The 15,515-nt window shown below is 44.6% G+C and overlaps 1 protein-coding gene across 1 annotated transcript in view; it reads right to left on the bottom strand.

The window, feature by feature from the left end:
* AGBL1 (AGBL carboxypeptidase 1) overlaps positions 1–15,515 on the bottom strand; it is a 393,910-nt gene that overhangs the window by 290,175 nt on the left and 88,220 nt on the right. The gene's annotated exons all lie outside the window — the stretch shown is intronic.

The following is a 15,515-nucleotide window of genomic DNA, read 5'->3' as shown; positions in this document are numbered from 1 at the left end:
AGTCCTCCACAGCTCACATGAGAGCACTACTCACTGAGACTGAGTCCATCTGTCTCTAGTCTAATGAACATGTGTTTATACCAGGTGGAAAAGCTTCAGCAGGAAAGCCTTGCTAGAATATCCATTAATGGGTGGAAAGGGCATGCAGCTGGGATGTTGCAGACCAAGTTTCAAATCCCTGATCTAAATCAGGCAGAACCAGGGATATGAATTAGAATCAGCTACATCACAGGGGACTATCCCGACTACATGACCCATTACCCCCATGTTTCCCCTACTCTGCTGTGGTGATTTTCCCTTTATTCCCTACACACGCAAGAATAATTTGAGTCAATGAGTTCATAAGAAAGTAGAACATGACGAGCATCTCAGACTGGTTTTCAGTGACATGGCTTGTAGTATAAAGGCACTACTAGGATGGGAATGCAGAAGGGAAGAGCTACTTTCAGTAGCAGAAAATGTGATAGCTTTGCTTTAACCACACCCAGCCTGCACACCCAGTGCAAAAAGCTTACTGGTTACAGCTTGCTCTGTCAGAGAAGAAACAGGGCTGGAGTAGGCCAGCTGGCATTTCTATGCAACCTCCCGTTCACCCTGCTTTAGGAAGTGTTAGCATCCAGCGAGGAACTGCAGAGTTGATGAGTGCACTCCGTTCCATTGTACTTTCTCAGTGGAGGAAAAGCAATTTACACCTCACTTACCTTGGCAATAGGAGATGTAGATAGAGGAGTAGTCAATAAGCTAATAAGGCTCTCAAAAGCAAAAGGACTCTTCTCCCTTCTCCTCAAGGCTGGCTTTTACTTCTCAAGCAACTCTCTTTCCCTAGCCAGCAGCTCTTTGAGGTTTTTCACTCTTTCTGCTTAGCTGCAGGTTGGTTTAACCAAGGACCGCAGGTGACCTTAAGTCTATCACCCAGCCCCCAGACATAGTATCCAGAGAGCACATGGAGACAGCTAAATAGCCACAGACAGGCCAAAATCAGTCCCTTAAAGCACTAGCCTATTCTGATACCTGGTGTCTTGCCTCCAGAAGCAGCTAACACTTACGATTCCTCTGAAACAGAAATGTCCTTGATAAGGCACCTGACAAATTAAGTACTGCTGTATTCGGATGGAAGGAAGTCCTTTCTTACCTCTGCTTCGCCACTTTGCATGCTAGGGTGGAAGCTTTAGCCACCCCTATTTTAGCAAGGATGTTATTATTGCTCCTAAAATTATGCAGCCTCTGCAATCAACCTAACCCTAAAACAATACCCTCCCTCGCTCAGCCTGCCTCTGTCACATGGACAGTAGATTTAGCTCAATTCAAATGTCTCTCTGGCTAATTTATACAGTACCACATTGACCTTTTAGAGTATACCCCACAGCACTGTGAGTGACTGGAATTTGCTGCCAGGCATGGGAAATGTGCTACTTGATGAAATATGGGTTTTTTCATGCTGTGATTTGAGCTTGATATCAGAAACCTAGTAGCAGCTTTATGTTCTTTCTCCATCCAAAGGAGGAAAAAGCTCAGCGGCTCTTCTGGGCTATATTTCATAGCTCTCCCAGATAAACAGATTGCTGATTGGGAACCTAGCATGCACAGGTTATTCTGAGGTCTCTCCAGCATTGGGGGGATGACATCTTCTCCCCCTCTGTGAAAATGAAGAGTTTGGGTAACTTCTCCAAGCCATACAGTCCTGCAGCATTGCTGCAATGGGGACAGTGCTGTGCTTGTCTAGACAGGTGAGTTGCAAAGAGCTGGCTGTAAATTTCCCCATCAGTGTGAGTAATGTACGTTGAACTCCACTGGACGTATTTCAGCTTCATTTATAATTTTCAAATCTTTATAACTAGTTTATGAATAGTGCCCAGGCTCTGGAAATAAGAGTCTCTGAGGCACTTAGGAGAGCTCATGTGGTAGAAAGTGAGCACAAACTGAAATAACAACAAGCAGTTATATGCTGATTTGCATCATCAAGATGCTTAATTAACCTGCTGAAAAGGCTTCCAGGATTTCTGGAAACTGCTGAGGCTGAAGAGCACTTGGAAGGTCATACTATGAGAAGATGGCATAACCAGCTAGACCCTTGAAAATGGATAGTCTGTAGAAAAGAAACAGGATCATAGAAAAACTGGGATGGATAGGACCTCAGAAAGTCACCTTGTCCAACTCCCGTCTTGCTGGAGGCAAGATCATCCCCAATCTAAACCATCTTATCTAACTGTTTACTGAACAGTTCTTAAAAATTTTCAAGGACAGAGGGTCCACAACCTCTCTAGATAATTGGTTCTAGTGTTAACTACACTCTTTGTGAAAAAAGTTCTTCTTAATATCCAACCTACATCTCCCTTCTGCAGTTTAAGACTCTTCTTCTTGTCCTGTCCCTTCTGACCAAAGAGTATAGTCTATCACCTCCCCCTTTATAGCCACCTGTCATGTAGTCAAAGACTGTTACCAAATTCCCCCTCAATTTTCTCTTCTGCAGTTTATTTTTCCCTGGTCTGAACAACCAGATTTCCTTCTATAAAGTGACAAGAACTCTAGATAAGACAAGAGCAGTGGATTTGATACACCTTACACTTTAACAAGGCTTTTGACATTCTCTGTCAAAATGTTCTCATTTACAAGCTAAGGAAATACAGACTAGATGGAAGTACAGTAAGGTGGTTATATAACTGGTTGGATCATCATATTCAACAAGTAGTCATCAATGGCTCACTGTCTAGTTCGGAGAATATATCAAGTGGGGTTCTCCAGGGGCCTGTACTAGGTCTGGTATTGTTTAATATCTTCATTAATTTTTTGAATTGTAAGACTGGGTGCACATTTAGCAAATTTGTGGATGACGCCAAGTTGGGTGGAGTTGCAGATACTCTGGAGAGTAGGGATAGGATCCAGAACAACCCGAATAGATTGGAGAAATGGTCCATAATCAATGAATGAGATTCAGCAACGACAGTACAAAATCACACACTTCTGATTAAATAACTGCATGCACAAATACAGACTGGGAGTGACTGGCTAGGCTGCTATACATAAGAGAAGGATGTAGGGGTTACAGTAGCTGAATATGAACCAACAGTGTGCTCGTCATGAAACAAGCCAACAGCACCCTGGGTTATATTAACAGGAACGTCACTTGCAAATCAAGAGAAGCGATTCTTCTGCTCTATTCAGCACTGGTAAGGCCTTACTGGAGTAGTGTGTCCAGTTTTGGGCTCCACAAATCAAGAATGATTGAACAATTTGGAAAAAAGAGTCCAGCACAGAGCAACAAAAATGATTAGGGGCCTAGGAGACAAGACTTATGAGGAAAGGCTGAAAGAACTCAAGTTATGTAGTCTGGAGACGAGAAGCCCAAGGAAGGATTTGATAATGGTCTTCAGATACCTGAAGGCCAATTATAGAAAGGACGGAGACGGGCCTTTCTCTGTGGCCATAGGGGATAGGACTAAGGGTAATGGCCTCAAACTGCAGCAGGGGAAATTTAGGTTGGAGATTTAGGAGGGATTTTCTCATGGTGAGGGTGGCCAAGCACTGGAACAAGTTGCCTAGAGAAATAGTGGAATTTCCATCCTTGGCAGTTTTCAAGAGCAGGTTAGACAGATGCTTGGCTGGGACGGGCTGTCAGCAATGATCCCGCATTGAGCAGAAGACAGAACTAGAGGGACTTGTGAGGTCCTTTTCAACCCTACTTTCCTATGATCCTATAACTCTAAATAATGCCAGTTCTTCCTACCTTTTCTCATGTTTTCTAGACCATTAATTATTTGTGTTGTTCAGCTGTACATCAAAGCAAGACTATTACAGAAGAGGTAAAAAGTAGGTGTCCCTCAGGACAAAGAAAAAAAAAGTGTTATACGAATAAAGACAAAGCATCAAGGGTTGAAGGGCAATCCTACATTCTGTAGTACTGATGTTTAAGGATACAGAATTTGTACTGGATCCTTCCTATAAACCCTTCCTAAATTCAAGAGAATTGTTCTTCAAAAGTGGAACATGAAAACAGAGTTGAACTTCAGGACAGCAGCCACTATGCTACACAAACATCCCGCATCATATTGAAAAGGGCATCCGCTAATGCATCACTTAAGACACAGAGAAGAAGGGAAATGCATAACATATGCGCCTTTTCTACCAGCAAAGAATTTCACTAGTTCCCCATGCTCCAGGCCCCATTTGTCAGGCAGCTACGGATTTTAGCTCGGTGTTCTCCATGTTCTCTCCACACTGCCGGCTGCCTTGACTAATTGGATCTAGTATCATAGCATGCATTTTGCCAGACTAACTGCATTGTCACTGCTGAGCAAGCCAAGTCAACTCCACAAGAACACGTGGACCATGGGACTCAACAAACAGCTGATGTATTATGTAAAACTGAGTGTTTGGTTTTATACAGATTCCTGCTTCTGCCTCAGAAATCTGCTTTGCTACTGAACCAACCTTGTCCTGTATTGCTAAGGACATCTACATTCAGCCAGAACCATTTGCTGTATTCGTGTTTTGTCTCTTCCTTCTTCAGACAAAGTAAGATGCTATGGAGATGACTTGGATGTTGCAATCAGCAGTTCAGGAACAAAGAGGCACAAAACATGAAGAAAGTTTCCTGAGAAGTTTTAAACAAACATTCCCACCATTTCATTTTGCTTTGCTGGGTTTTAGCTCTTTGAAGAACTAGTTATCTGAATAATGAAAATCCATGTTCTAAATCTTGCAGCTACCTAGAAACTTGGGCCAGGCAATAGATTTACTCAGCCACAGCCTCTTGTTCACTAATAAAGAGGCCTGCATGAAAACTGGGTTGCATTTTCCACAACTGCTTGTGTCCACTTGACAGTCAAACCAGATACTGTGTCCAAAGAAGAAAGGTCAACAGTTTTCTCTCATTGGCACCAGTGTAAGTTAGGAGCATCTCCACTAAAATCAGTGGAATTATATTAGGGCAAAATCCATAGATTCATAGATGTTAGGATCGGAAGGGACCTCAATAGATCATCGAGTCCGACCCCCTGTGTAAGCAGGAAATGTATCCAGTATAAAGAAGAGGAGAATCAGCCCCAGGTTGTTTTACTTTCTGGCTTTCTATAAACATAAGCTTTTCATATATACAATACAATATTCTCATTCAGACGCACATACTTCTTCACATATACAATGAACAGTTTTCTTGGAAATGTCCTCAGAAATAAAGAATGAAGGAAAAGGGGGTAAAAAGATGAAAGGTAGAACAGATGCACTTAAGAAATATCTAAGGAAACGTTAGTGCTGGTGAAAGGTTCTGGTACTTTAGCAGTTTGGGCCATATACCTATGACAGACCATCAATCCTTGATACAAGTGTCCCATCAAAAGATATGCAACATGGGTAATGGTTGCTTCCTACCAATCTGCCAGGGACCTTGGGAACACGGGACAGGTTGTAGCCTAACACTTCAGGAGCACTGGTTGGACTGTGGGATTGTACAGGGTGAAGTCTAGCATACTGACAGCATCACTGGAATAAAAGATGTGCTGTGAATGGTTATTGTTCCAGAACAGCATGACACTGCCACCTAGCTGGACTGCTACAGTCAAATCCTCCAGCTGCTCAAAAGCGGGTGTCTCCACCTCCCTTCTCTAAGGATATCAGATGAGAGCCCTATTGAAGAAGCACATTTTTCTTGAGGGTGGGCTAAGTGCAACAAGGCTCTGATCTAATGTGAACCCTGTTTCATTAGGAGACACGTCATCTCCAGCTTTGAAAAAGTTATTCAAAAGAAAAGAGCATGAGCCTTCCATAATTAACATGCAGTGCCAGTTGCCACGCAGGGAGCAGGCACAGTTATAATAACTTGAAGTCAATAATTCATAAACTATAATGCATTATTAATCAATTATCGAGGCCTGAATTACATTTAATGAGATTAAGCTGATTGGAGCGCTAAGCTGTTTGAATCATATTGATTTAATCAATGTGCTTAATTAAACTGTGTACATTTTCCACACAATCATTATTTCCCAGTATCCTGCTTAAGTAGCCTCGTTACTATTCACATTCTCTGCTGTTCTTTGCTCAGAAATTGTTCTTTGTTGAAAATCTCTAGTTAAAGGTAAAAGGTCTTGTTTTCTTTTTAGAGAAAAAAAAATCAAAGTAGTAATACATCATCTAACTGGCTTGTGTTAGCATACAAGGAAATGGGCAGATATAGCTCACAGAGATGTGCAAAACCCTAAATGCTTCTCTGTTCTTATAGGAACTCAAACAAATACATCCCATAGGTCTCTATTTCTCTAGTCTCCCAGTTTTGATAACACAATGACATTCTGAAGACTTTAGGCTCCCTAGCCTGTAGGGCATCTCTTTAGGTGTTTTCCTGGACTTGTGAGTCAAAAATGGACCCCACAGAAGATTTTATTAAACACTAGTATATGCCACTGCCTCTCCATGTTAACATCATGAATGGCTTTTTCAACATACCATAGGGAGTAAGTGCATAGGGGAAATATCTCCCAAACATACCAGTTATTATAGATATAAATCCATTTACTTCTGACATCCTTTGTCCTAAATTCCCTTGCCCTGCTTCAGGCCCACTCAGATTTAACTTTAAACAAACCATCCCTATAACTAATGCTGAATATTAGGGCTGCGTGAAGCTTCGGTCCCTGATTTGATCTGGCAGAGATTCAGCCCGATTCAGTGGCCAAATCTCCAAATCCGAATCAAATCAGAGGACCCTTTAATTTCTCCAAATCGATTCGAAGAGATTCAGACAGATTTGGTGATTCGGACATAGAAACAGCTTTAAATATTTTTTCTACATACCTCTAGGTAGACGGGGCTCTGAACGTTGCAGTGCTGGGGCAGATGCAGTGTCCCACAGAAGCATGGGGGGCTCCCCAGCATGCTCAGCAGCAGACCTAGAAGTGGACCAGAAGCACTTCTGGTCCACTGGGAAGCATGCTGGAGGGGCCCCCACCCAGCTTGGTAACTGGTGCCTCCTGGGTCTGGGGGGGCACCTGGGGTCCCCTATGGCAAATCACTGGGCTGGGGGGGCATGGGAGCCCTACCATGCTTCCCAGGAGACCAAGAAGTGGACTGGAAGTATGTGCATCTACACATGCACATTTACTGCGCAGTAACCAAAATTACTGGATAGTATGGGTGCCTGTCTACATGTGCATACCTGTACTGCACAGTAAATATGGTGACTTACACTGACTGGAGTGTAAATTTGATCACACAGGTATCAAATTTATGCCCAATTAGATACCACACAGTAACACATGTGTAGACACGTTACTGTGCAGTAACCCAGGAGGCCTCCCTGCTAGATCTGCCCAGCCACTAGGGGGCGACCCTGAGTCCAGCCCCAGGGCTCCTGGCTGGACACCTTTCCTGGCTTAAATTTGGGACTAAAGTTAGTCCCAAGTGCTGACAGCCATGTGGCTGGAGGCTGGAGCTCCCCATGGTAGCCACAGGGGCACATGGCAGGCTGCTCTGACCTGGGACTAAATTTAGTCCCAGGTCACCTGCATGTGTAGGCACTGGCCTATTCCCACTTGCTGCACAGTAATTTACTGTGCAGTAAATTTAAGCTGGCATAAATGCATGTGTAGACACGCCCCGTGTAAAGTATTTTAAGATCCTCATATGAAAGGCATTGTAAAAGGCTGGATCATTGTGGATTGATGTACCCCTTATAGTTCAACCCTGACAAAAGAATAGGATTTCAAACCTAGAAGAGATCAGCCATTCCACCTCAATCCACTGTGAAAGAATGAACCCATAATACTCAGCTTGCCTCACATTACACAGTCTATAAGGTCCCACTCTGCCCTGTCTTCAGCAAAGTCTTAATTTATCAGGAACCTTAAGTTTGTAGGTTTTAATTCTGCCATCCATTAAAGTGACAGGACAGTGAAGTGTTTGTGTGAGTTTTGAAATGAAACTTTGATCATTACCTGGTGTTAACTGGTTGGATCTTTTATTTATATCCCTTTGGAAGGTTAATCCATCCAGTCATTCTGCCGTTAACTATCATTTCCTGTTGTCCCTAAAGGCTAATCAGCGGTAACTCAGCCCTTTCTGATGTTACTTGCTCCTGCTGACTGTACCATACCTAGCTAAGCAGGGTTCAGTTGTGCTTGAGAAACATTTCATTTGAATTAGAAAAGCACTCACTGTTGGATAATGGCAGATACTTATGTGTATGCACCTTTTCTGTGGTTTCTTTGAATATGTACTGCCTTCAATGAGACTACTTGGGGTTATTTATTTTCCTTCCTACCATAATTACTTATTACTTATCAGTCACTGCTCAAGAGGAAGGGTGGGGGGGGGGGTGCATCTTGCATGCATGAATTTCTCAAACCTGAATGTTTTATGCCTCCCAATGCCCCAGCTCTCCTGTAAGGCTAGATGTATGGAACAGCTGTTGCAGATACAGGAACTTATTTATTAAAAGTGCAGATCTATTCTGAAAAGGGTCCTTGCATCGCTCCATGTTTATTTTCTCTCAAAGACTCCAGATCAAATTTGCTTGTGCTTAATTTGCTTGAAAAGCAGATGTTTGTTCTACAAACCAGCCAGGCAAACTCAGCTGGGCTGGATTCTGATGGGCTTGTGCTTACTCTCTAGTAAAACAGAAGCTGTGACAAGTGACATTAAATTAAAGACATCTGGTTCAAACTACATCACCCCTAAAATGTTAACTATGGGAGACAAGAAACCCCAGAAAATTGTGAAGGGACCTGGAGCTTGCTCCAAAATTGAATTAACCAAATCTGGTACCAAGTGAGTCAATAACTGGGGGTCACAAAAGTTTCAATTAACATACATAGTTTATTCTATGGGTAGAAGGACCTACTTGTCTCTGGCTGACAGGAGAAGCATGTGGGCCATAGATCGCCAGGCTGCATGTAATATGCTACAGGTTCAAACTCTGCAAACTCTAAACTAGTGTGCTCCCAGTTCAAAGGAGGAGACACAGTTCCCTTCACTTGGGGTGGTAACTCAGGGATAAACTGAAAGAAGAGCAGAGCACCTGAACGTCCCATTGGCTTCACTGGAAGCTGCATGAGCTCAGTGCTAATCAGGATATGGCCCTTTGTTATTCTTGCAGCCTCTTCTCTCGCTTGAGATGGTCACTGCCCTCCCTCCAATCCACCTCCCTACCCCTCTGAAGGCTGCCGAGGGTCAGAGTAGAACAAAGCCACCAAAATGTAGTTTATTTCATAATAGTTATTCCCCATGACCCTCATTAAGTTAAAAACCACTTATCAGCGATGACTCTAAACCTGAGACAGGTGCAGCATGGAGGCTCATCACACCCATGGGAGTTTGCAGAAATCTGTGCTCCTACATTATTCTGCAAACCGCTATTGTCTTCCGAGGAAAAGCTCTCAGAATAATTTGTCAGGCTTCCTCTGTGCAGAACAATTGTGTGAGGGCAAATAGAGGGCAGAGGGGGAAAGAGGATAAGACAGAGAGCTAGGGAGGTGGTGGCAGACAACCCCTTCTTCTTCTGAAATAAAATCCCTACACACTGGCAAAAAGAGTCCGGTGGTCAGAAGACACCTGGAGACCTCTGGGGTGAGAGGTAAAGATGCCACCATATTGGGCATGTGTAGACAAAACAGGGGCCCTAAATTGGAGCAGTGGGTTTTTAAAATCACTGCTTCAATTTAGGGCCGATTAAACCCCCATATCGCACGCACATCCCACTGATTTACCTGCCTCTCTGGCGAGGAGGGGAGGGCGAGCTGCCAGTGGGCAGAGTAGTCCCTTGGCTGCGGGGGTGGCTGGTGCTTCCCTCCATGGCAGGGGCAGCACCCTGCCAGGTGGCACCTGCCTTCAGGCACCTGGCTCAGGCAATCCCGGGGGGCACCGCACCTGCAGAGGGAAGCACCGGGCTCCCACACAGCTCAGGCAGGCAGGCTCTGGGGAGGGGGGAAAAAAGGATCAGGCTTGCTGCTTTTCTTGGGCAGAGCCTGCCTTCCCAGGCTGCTGCCAGGCTGCCTGCAGGGCTTTCTGCAGAGCTGCACGGAGCCCAGTGCTTTGCTGCACGGCTGTATGGGCAGCAAACTAAAACTCCGCGGAGGAGTTTTAGTTTGCTGTGCCTCAAGTCATTTAAGGCACATTATGCCACCGAATCTCCTACAATGGCTGGAATTAATGCACAGTACACCGTGGAAGTGTGCAAACACCAACACCATTAAAGCAGTGCAAAAGCATTTAGCCCTCTTTAAAGTGTTGGGCACGCACGCCCCACATTTCATCTACACACGGTCACTTCGTAGCTGCACATTCTGTATAAACAGGAAAGGGTAACAAGGGCAAAGCAAAAGAGACACAAAGCACAGCTCCAACTCTGTCACCAGGGTCCTACACTCAAACTTGGGGAGGCTTCGGGGCTAGAGTGAAACCTCTTCCAGCCTCTGGCTTTCTAGTCTACAGTCTCAACCCCCAGGAGACGCTGGATGACTTTTGACGTGAAGTTGTCTATCAGTATAAAGATGCCACAGTATAAAGATATCATGCACAGAGAAGATAGAAAGGGAATCAGAGAGAGTGGTGGGCTTGTTTCTTTACCTATTAATCTCATCTTCAGGACCAAGAACCTCATAGCAATAATTCAAGGGTATAAACACAATAACAAAATCAGCTAAGGAGAGGTGCAGGAAGGAGACAAAGTTACCCCGGCTTAAATGAGCCCTAGGGCCTCTATAAACTGAGTGAAAGAGAAGAAAATACCAAACCCCTTCCCTCACTACGCTGCGGATGATGCAGTCTCTAGGAACATGTATGGCTTGTGCTCCTTATTAATAAGGTGCACGTTAATCAATTCAACTCCGACAAATTTAACCATCCTTGGCCCACATTAATCAAAGCCTGACAAGGCCGCCTAGGAGAGTCGAGAGAGAAAAATAAAGCATGGTTGACAGATGGGGTTGTACATTGATCTTTCCAGTACCTCCTACTCTCCCCCACCAGTACACCAGCATCTCCTGTGCCTGAAGTAACTCCTCCCTATCCAAAAAAACCCTGTCATCATCATATTGATTTCCCTATTCTTCCCAGTCCCCTGCTGAGCTCTTCCAGTGCCTTCCTCTGCAGTGATCTCTCTGTTCCCCCTCCTCATGTCTCTACTAAAGAGAAGAAAAAAGGATTATAGGGCATTAAAGCATGAGCATACACTACAATTACTCAGCCCTGTAAAACTTTGTGTTTTATCTATGTTGTTGTTGCTATTGAAAAATCTCTCAAGGAAAATGTATGTGTGCGTATATATATATATAAAACAGAAAACAAATTTGAAAGGGAAGCAAAACCACTAAAGCTCATTGGAGATATGAATAGCCCAGAGCCCTAGAAAAGAAAGGAAAGAAAAAGGGCCATCAACAATTTTTATTCATTACTCTCTGTGCCTAGTCCTCCAAGGATGCAGCTACATGTCACCTCCCTAGCTGGAATGCATATTCGCATGGTTTGTACCAAGCAGCAGGAGTTCTTACTTGGAAACCTCCAGCCGCCAGCCCCGCAAGGCTCCGGTCTTTCTGCACTCGATGCTAGTGGGCTGGGTTTGTAGCATGGGATATACTGATGAACAGGTCCCCTCCCTCCCCCATCAGCCAAACCACTCCGAAGAAGGGAGGGAATATCACACAGGCCAAGAGGACTGATGAATAAGTGCTGATCAAGCCATGCACACTAGCAAAAATTAGGCTCAGTGTATCCCAAAAAGCCATAATTGACAAAGCAGCTTAAATGGTATTAACCTATACATGATTGTTCAGACTGGCCTGGAGGCTGCCTAACAGCACAAAACATGGTGTGTATTTCTCTAATATCTGTCACTGCATGGTATTACTGGTGTTGACATTTATAAGGCACAGTCTAGGTGGACATGGCTCTCTGAACGTCCAAGATAAATGACTCAGCCTGGCTTTCAGCATTTCTGCCCTGAACAGCTTCCAAAGCAATTCAGACAATGCTATTTGGGGAGTATTCTTATTTAGCTCAGTTGGTTCACTGCTGGGTCTGTGCAGAGCTCATACATTCTGCTTCACAAGCCTTCACACAAACACTTTCTTTGGTTTCTGTTCCTAGAGCTTCATGCTTCACAATTCTTGAACCCTAGAGCTCCCCATGACATTTTAGTGACAATTGCAGATTGTATAAGACCAAAAGTCCAAATCATCTTTTCCCCTGCAACCTGAGACCAAGCTTTCTCAACATTTGGATTCGATTTCAGAAACTGAGCATCTTAATGTGTCTGGCCATTCCCATCAAGAGCATTGGTCTGCATCTATGCAAATGATTCATAAATCTTACTGAACCTTTTGGCAAACCTATTAGAGTTTGTGACAAAACCCCACAGCATGCAGTTTTGGCGAGAGCTTGGCTTACCCAAGCTTTTGAGGTGAGCACTACTATCCTCAATGTTTGTTATTGTGCACTGCATTGAAATGTATCCCCATTCATTGCCTAAGACAAAAATCACATCTCCCGACATTTTTAGATTCATGTCTTGATTCTGCTTAAGGGCAATATGACAACCAACTGCTTATCATGCTGACCAGTGCCATCTCACTGATTACCTGTGCCCACACCCCCTTTCACTATGTTTGTAGGCAATTGTTGTCTTTTATGTAGACCGTATGCATTTGGGGGCAGAGATAGTCTCTCCTATATATCTGTATTGCATCTAACTCTATGGGGTCTTGGTCTACGCCTCAGGCTCAGAAGACTAGTTGATGTGATGATGACGCAAGGGCTTATTAGTAGGGCTGTGTGAAGCTTCAGTAGCCAATTCAATATGGAGAAGATTCAGACTGATTCGGGGGCCGAATCTCCAAATCCGAATCAAATAGGGAAACCCATTAAAAGGTCCAAATCGATTAAAAAATGCAGGCAGTCCCCGCTCACTGCCGCAGGGAGCTGGACCTGGGCTCTGTGCCAGCAAGTAGAGGGTGGAGGGGATGGAGGAGGGTGGAGGGGACCATGGGGGACCCCCGCATGGCCCCATCTCCCACCGGCTACCCCCCCAAGTGCCCCCTCCCCAGCCACTCCCCCAGCCTCCCCTGCCCAGCCCCAGTGTCCCAGCACTTAAAAGAAAAAAAAAAAAAGCCCCACACATTGGGTGCAGCAGTGGTGATCAGGCCTCTGGGTGCTCATGGCAGAGCCCTCTGTGCAGTGAGGGGCAGTGGGGGTCAGCGGGGATTGTGCCCCCACCCCCTGCCTGGCATCCATGCGGCAGCTGTCACATCATGCTGGTGCAGCATGGCTTGAAGGGGCACCGCATGCTGTCCAGTACCTGAGGCCACTTGGGCTGAGTGCTGCTGGGCTCCAGGTGACTGCTGGAGCTGCCCCAGCTCCAGGACAGCCCGTGGCACCTGCCAAGCCACACCACACCTGCACGATGTGACAGCTGCTGCACGGGTGCCAAGCAGGGAGGGGATCCCCACTGCTCTGTGCTGCATGGGGGGCTCTGCCATGAGCCCTAAGAGGCAGCCGGTGAATGCAGGGGAGGTTTGGAGGGGGGGGGGGGGTCTTTAGTGCAAGGATGCTGGGGCCAGGTGGGGCAGCCATGGGGGGTGGGCAGAGGGTGGGGCCCTACTTGCTGCCACCGTGCCCATGCCGCTGACCCTGCTGCGGCTGCCTGTTCAATTCAGAGGAGATTCAGCCCAATTTGGAGGCCAAATCTCCGAATCCGAATCAGCCAGATTTAATCAGGACAGCAATTCAAATCACCAAATCAAATCACTGTCCTTGCGAATCAGCCAAATCCAAAGCAGAATTGAATACTTGCTGCTTTACATGGGACTACTTATTAGTGTATGTATTCATGTGTCCCCTTCAATGGCAGGTCTCAAGGGTTAAACCATTGGAAACACATTGTAAGCTTTGTTTCCATTAGCAGGGCTCTGTGCTTTTGTGTCTGTGTGTCTGCAGACAGTGTGTTGTAGCTGCACTGCGATGCAGTGTCACAACATCATGAGTCACAGGTTCCAGAGTTATAACGTGACCCTATAACATCTAGCTGGACACCCAGGTAGGACTGGCTGGGAAGCAAAATTTCTTTTTTTGTCTGAACTGGAACAAAAAAAGTGAGCCTTTCAATGTTTTCCATAAAAGAGCCAAAAAAATAAAAATTAAGAATAGCCCAGGAATTAGGGAAGTTGGTTGTAGCTATGTTTGTCTAAGGACATATGCAGACAAAACTCTGAGGTAGAGGTGATATCTTTTATTAGACCAACTAAATATTTGCAAGAAAATTTTTGCAAGCTTTTGGGCTCACATGCCTTTCATCAGGCAAAGGAGAAATTAAAGATGGTAAAAGTCCTCCCAGGTTTCTACCTTTGCCTGATGAAGGGCATGTGAGCCTGAAAGCCTGCAAAGAAAAAACTATATTTTTGCAAATATTTAATTGGTTTAATAAAAGATATCACCTCTATCCAAAGAGTTTTGTCTGCCCAGGAATTAGGGCATTCACCTGGTAAGAGAGCCATATTCAAGCCCTGTTTAGATTCACAAGGATGATCCATAGCTTGGCTTTCACCTTGAACACCAGTGTGAGAAAGGAGCATGAATCTGGGCAGAGAAACGCTCATCTCTCCATGCCAGCCTGCATGTGGCACAAGCCTTCCCAAAATCTATATTTCGTTCTTCAAACACCCCATTAAGACCTGTTTCAGCTGTGAAGCTTACAGAACACTGCCAGCAGCTAACAGCTAGGCAGGCTATGATCTGCAATGTGCCAAAAGCGTATCCATATGAAATCTTACTCATATTATTGTTAACTTACCCTCCCTCTCCACAATCCCCCTTATGTGTTTGTTTTACCCACCTGTTCTCTCTCACCATTAACCTAGACCAAAGGCACTTTAGGGTTGGAATTATCTCTTTGTTTCCTGAGCATATAGTGCCTATCACATCAGGGCACCCAATCAGACCTTTAGGTGCTATTGTAATGTAGATAAAGCCAATAATAGCCATTCCAGAAATCGAGGCTTCTCTCTCTTTTACGCTGTCTTCAGTCTCAGACTATAAAGCTGTTTGTTTGCAAGCACTGGTAAATTTTCATCCAGGGTATACTTGGCAACTTCTGTGATTTTGCTTTAAAAATTCACCCAGAAACAACACATTTACAATTGGAAATTGTGCTAATACCAAACTAAATGTTTCCCAACTGAATGCCAACTGATGCTTTATAATAGGAAAACATAGCCATACTTTAGTCACGTTGTAATTTCAGTGTCATTACAGATTCTAAACTGGAACCAGTAACTTTCACCGTCTCAAAAAAGAGGAAGGATGCAGAAAACCATAAATGGTACAAGTCACCTCCCAGATCTATATGGTAGTAATCAATGCTGGTATGTTTTTTCTCCTTTAATTTATGGGTCTAGCACTCCCACTGATGTCACTGGGAGTCCCAAAGTATACCAAAATGCACATGTAAGAAATGATGTGATTCAGAAATCCTTTGGAACTCTATATCTTAATGATGTCTCAATGAGGAAGTGATCTACAAGCCATAACTCTGC

The sequence above is a fragment of the Alligator mississippiensis genome, chromosome 11 (genome assembly GCF_030867095.1).
Source record: "Alligator mississippiensis isolate rAllMis1 chromosome 11, rAllMis1, whole genome shotgun sequence".
Taxonomy (NCBI): Eukaryota; Metazoa; Chordata; order Crocodylia; family Alligatoridae; genus Alligator; species Alligator mississippiensis.
The sequence above is the reverse complement of the archived record's forward strand: the minus strand, read 5'-3'. Positions and strand labels throughout refer to the sequence as shown.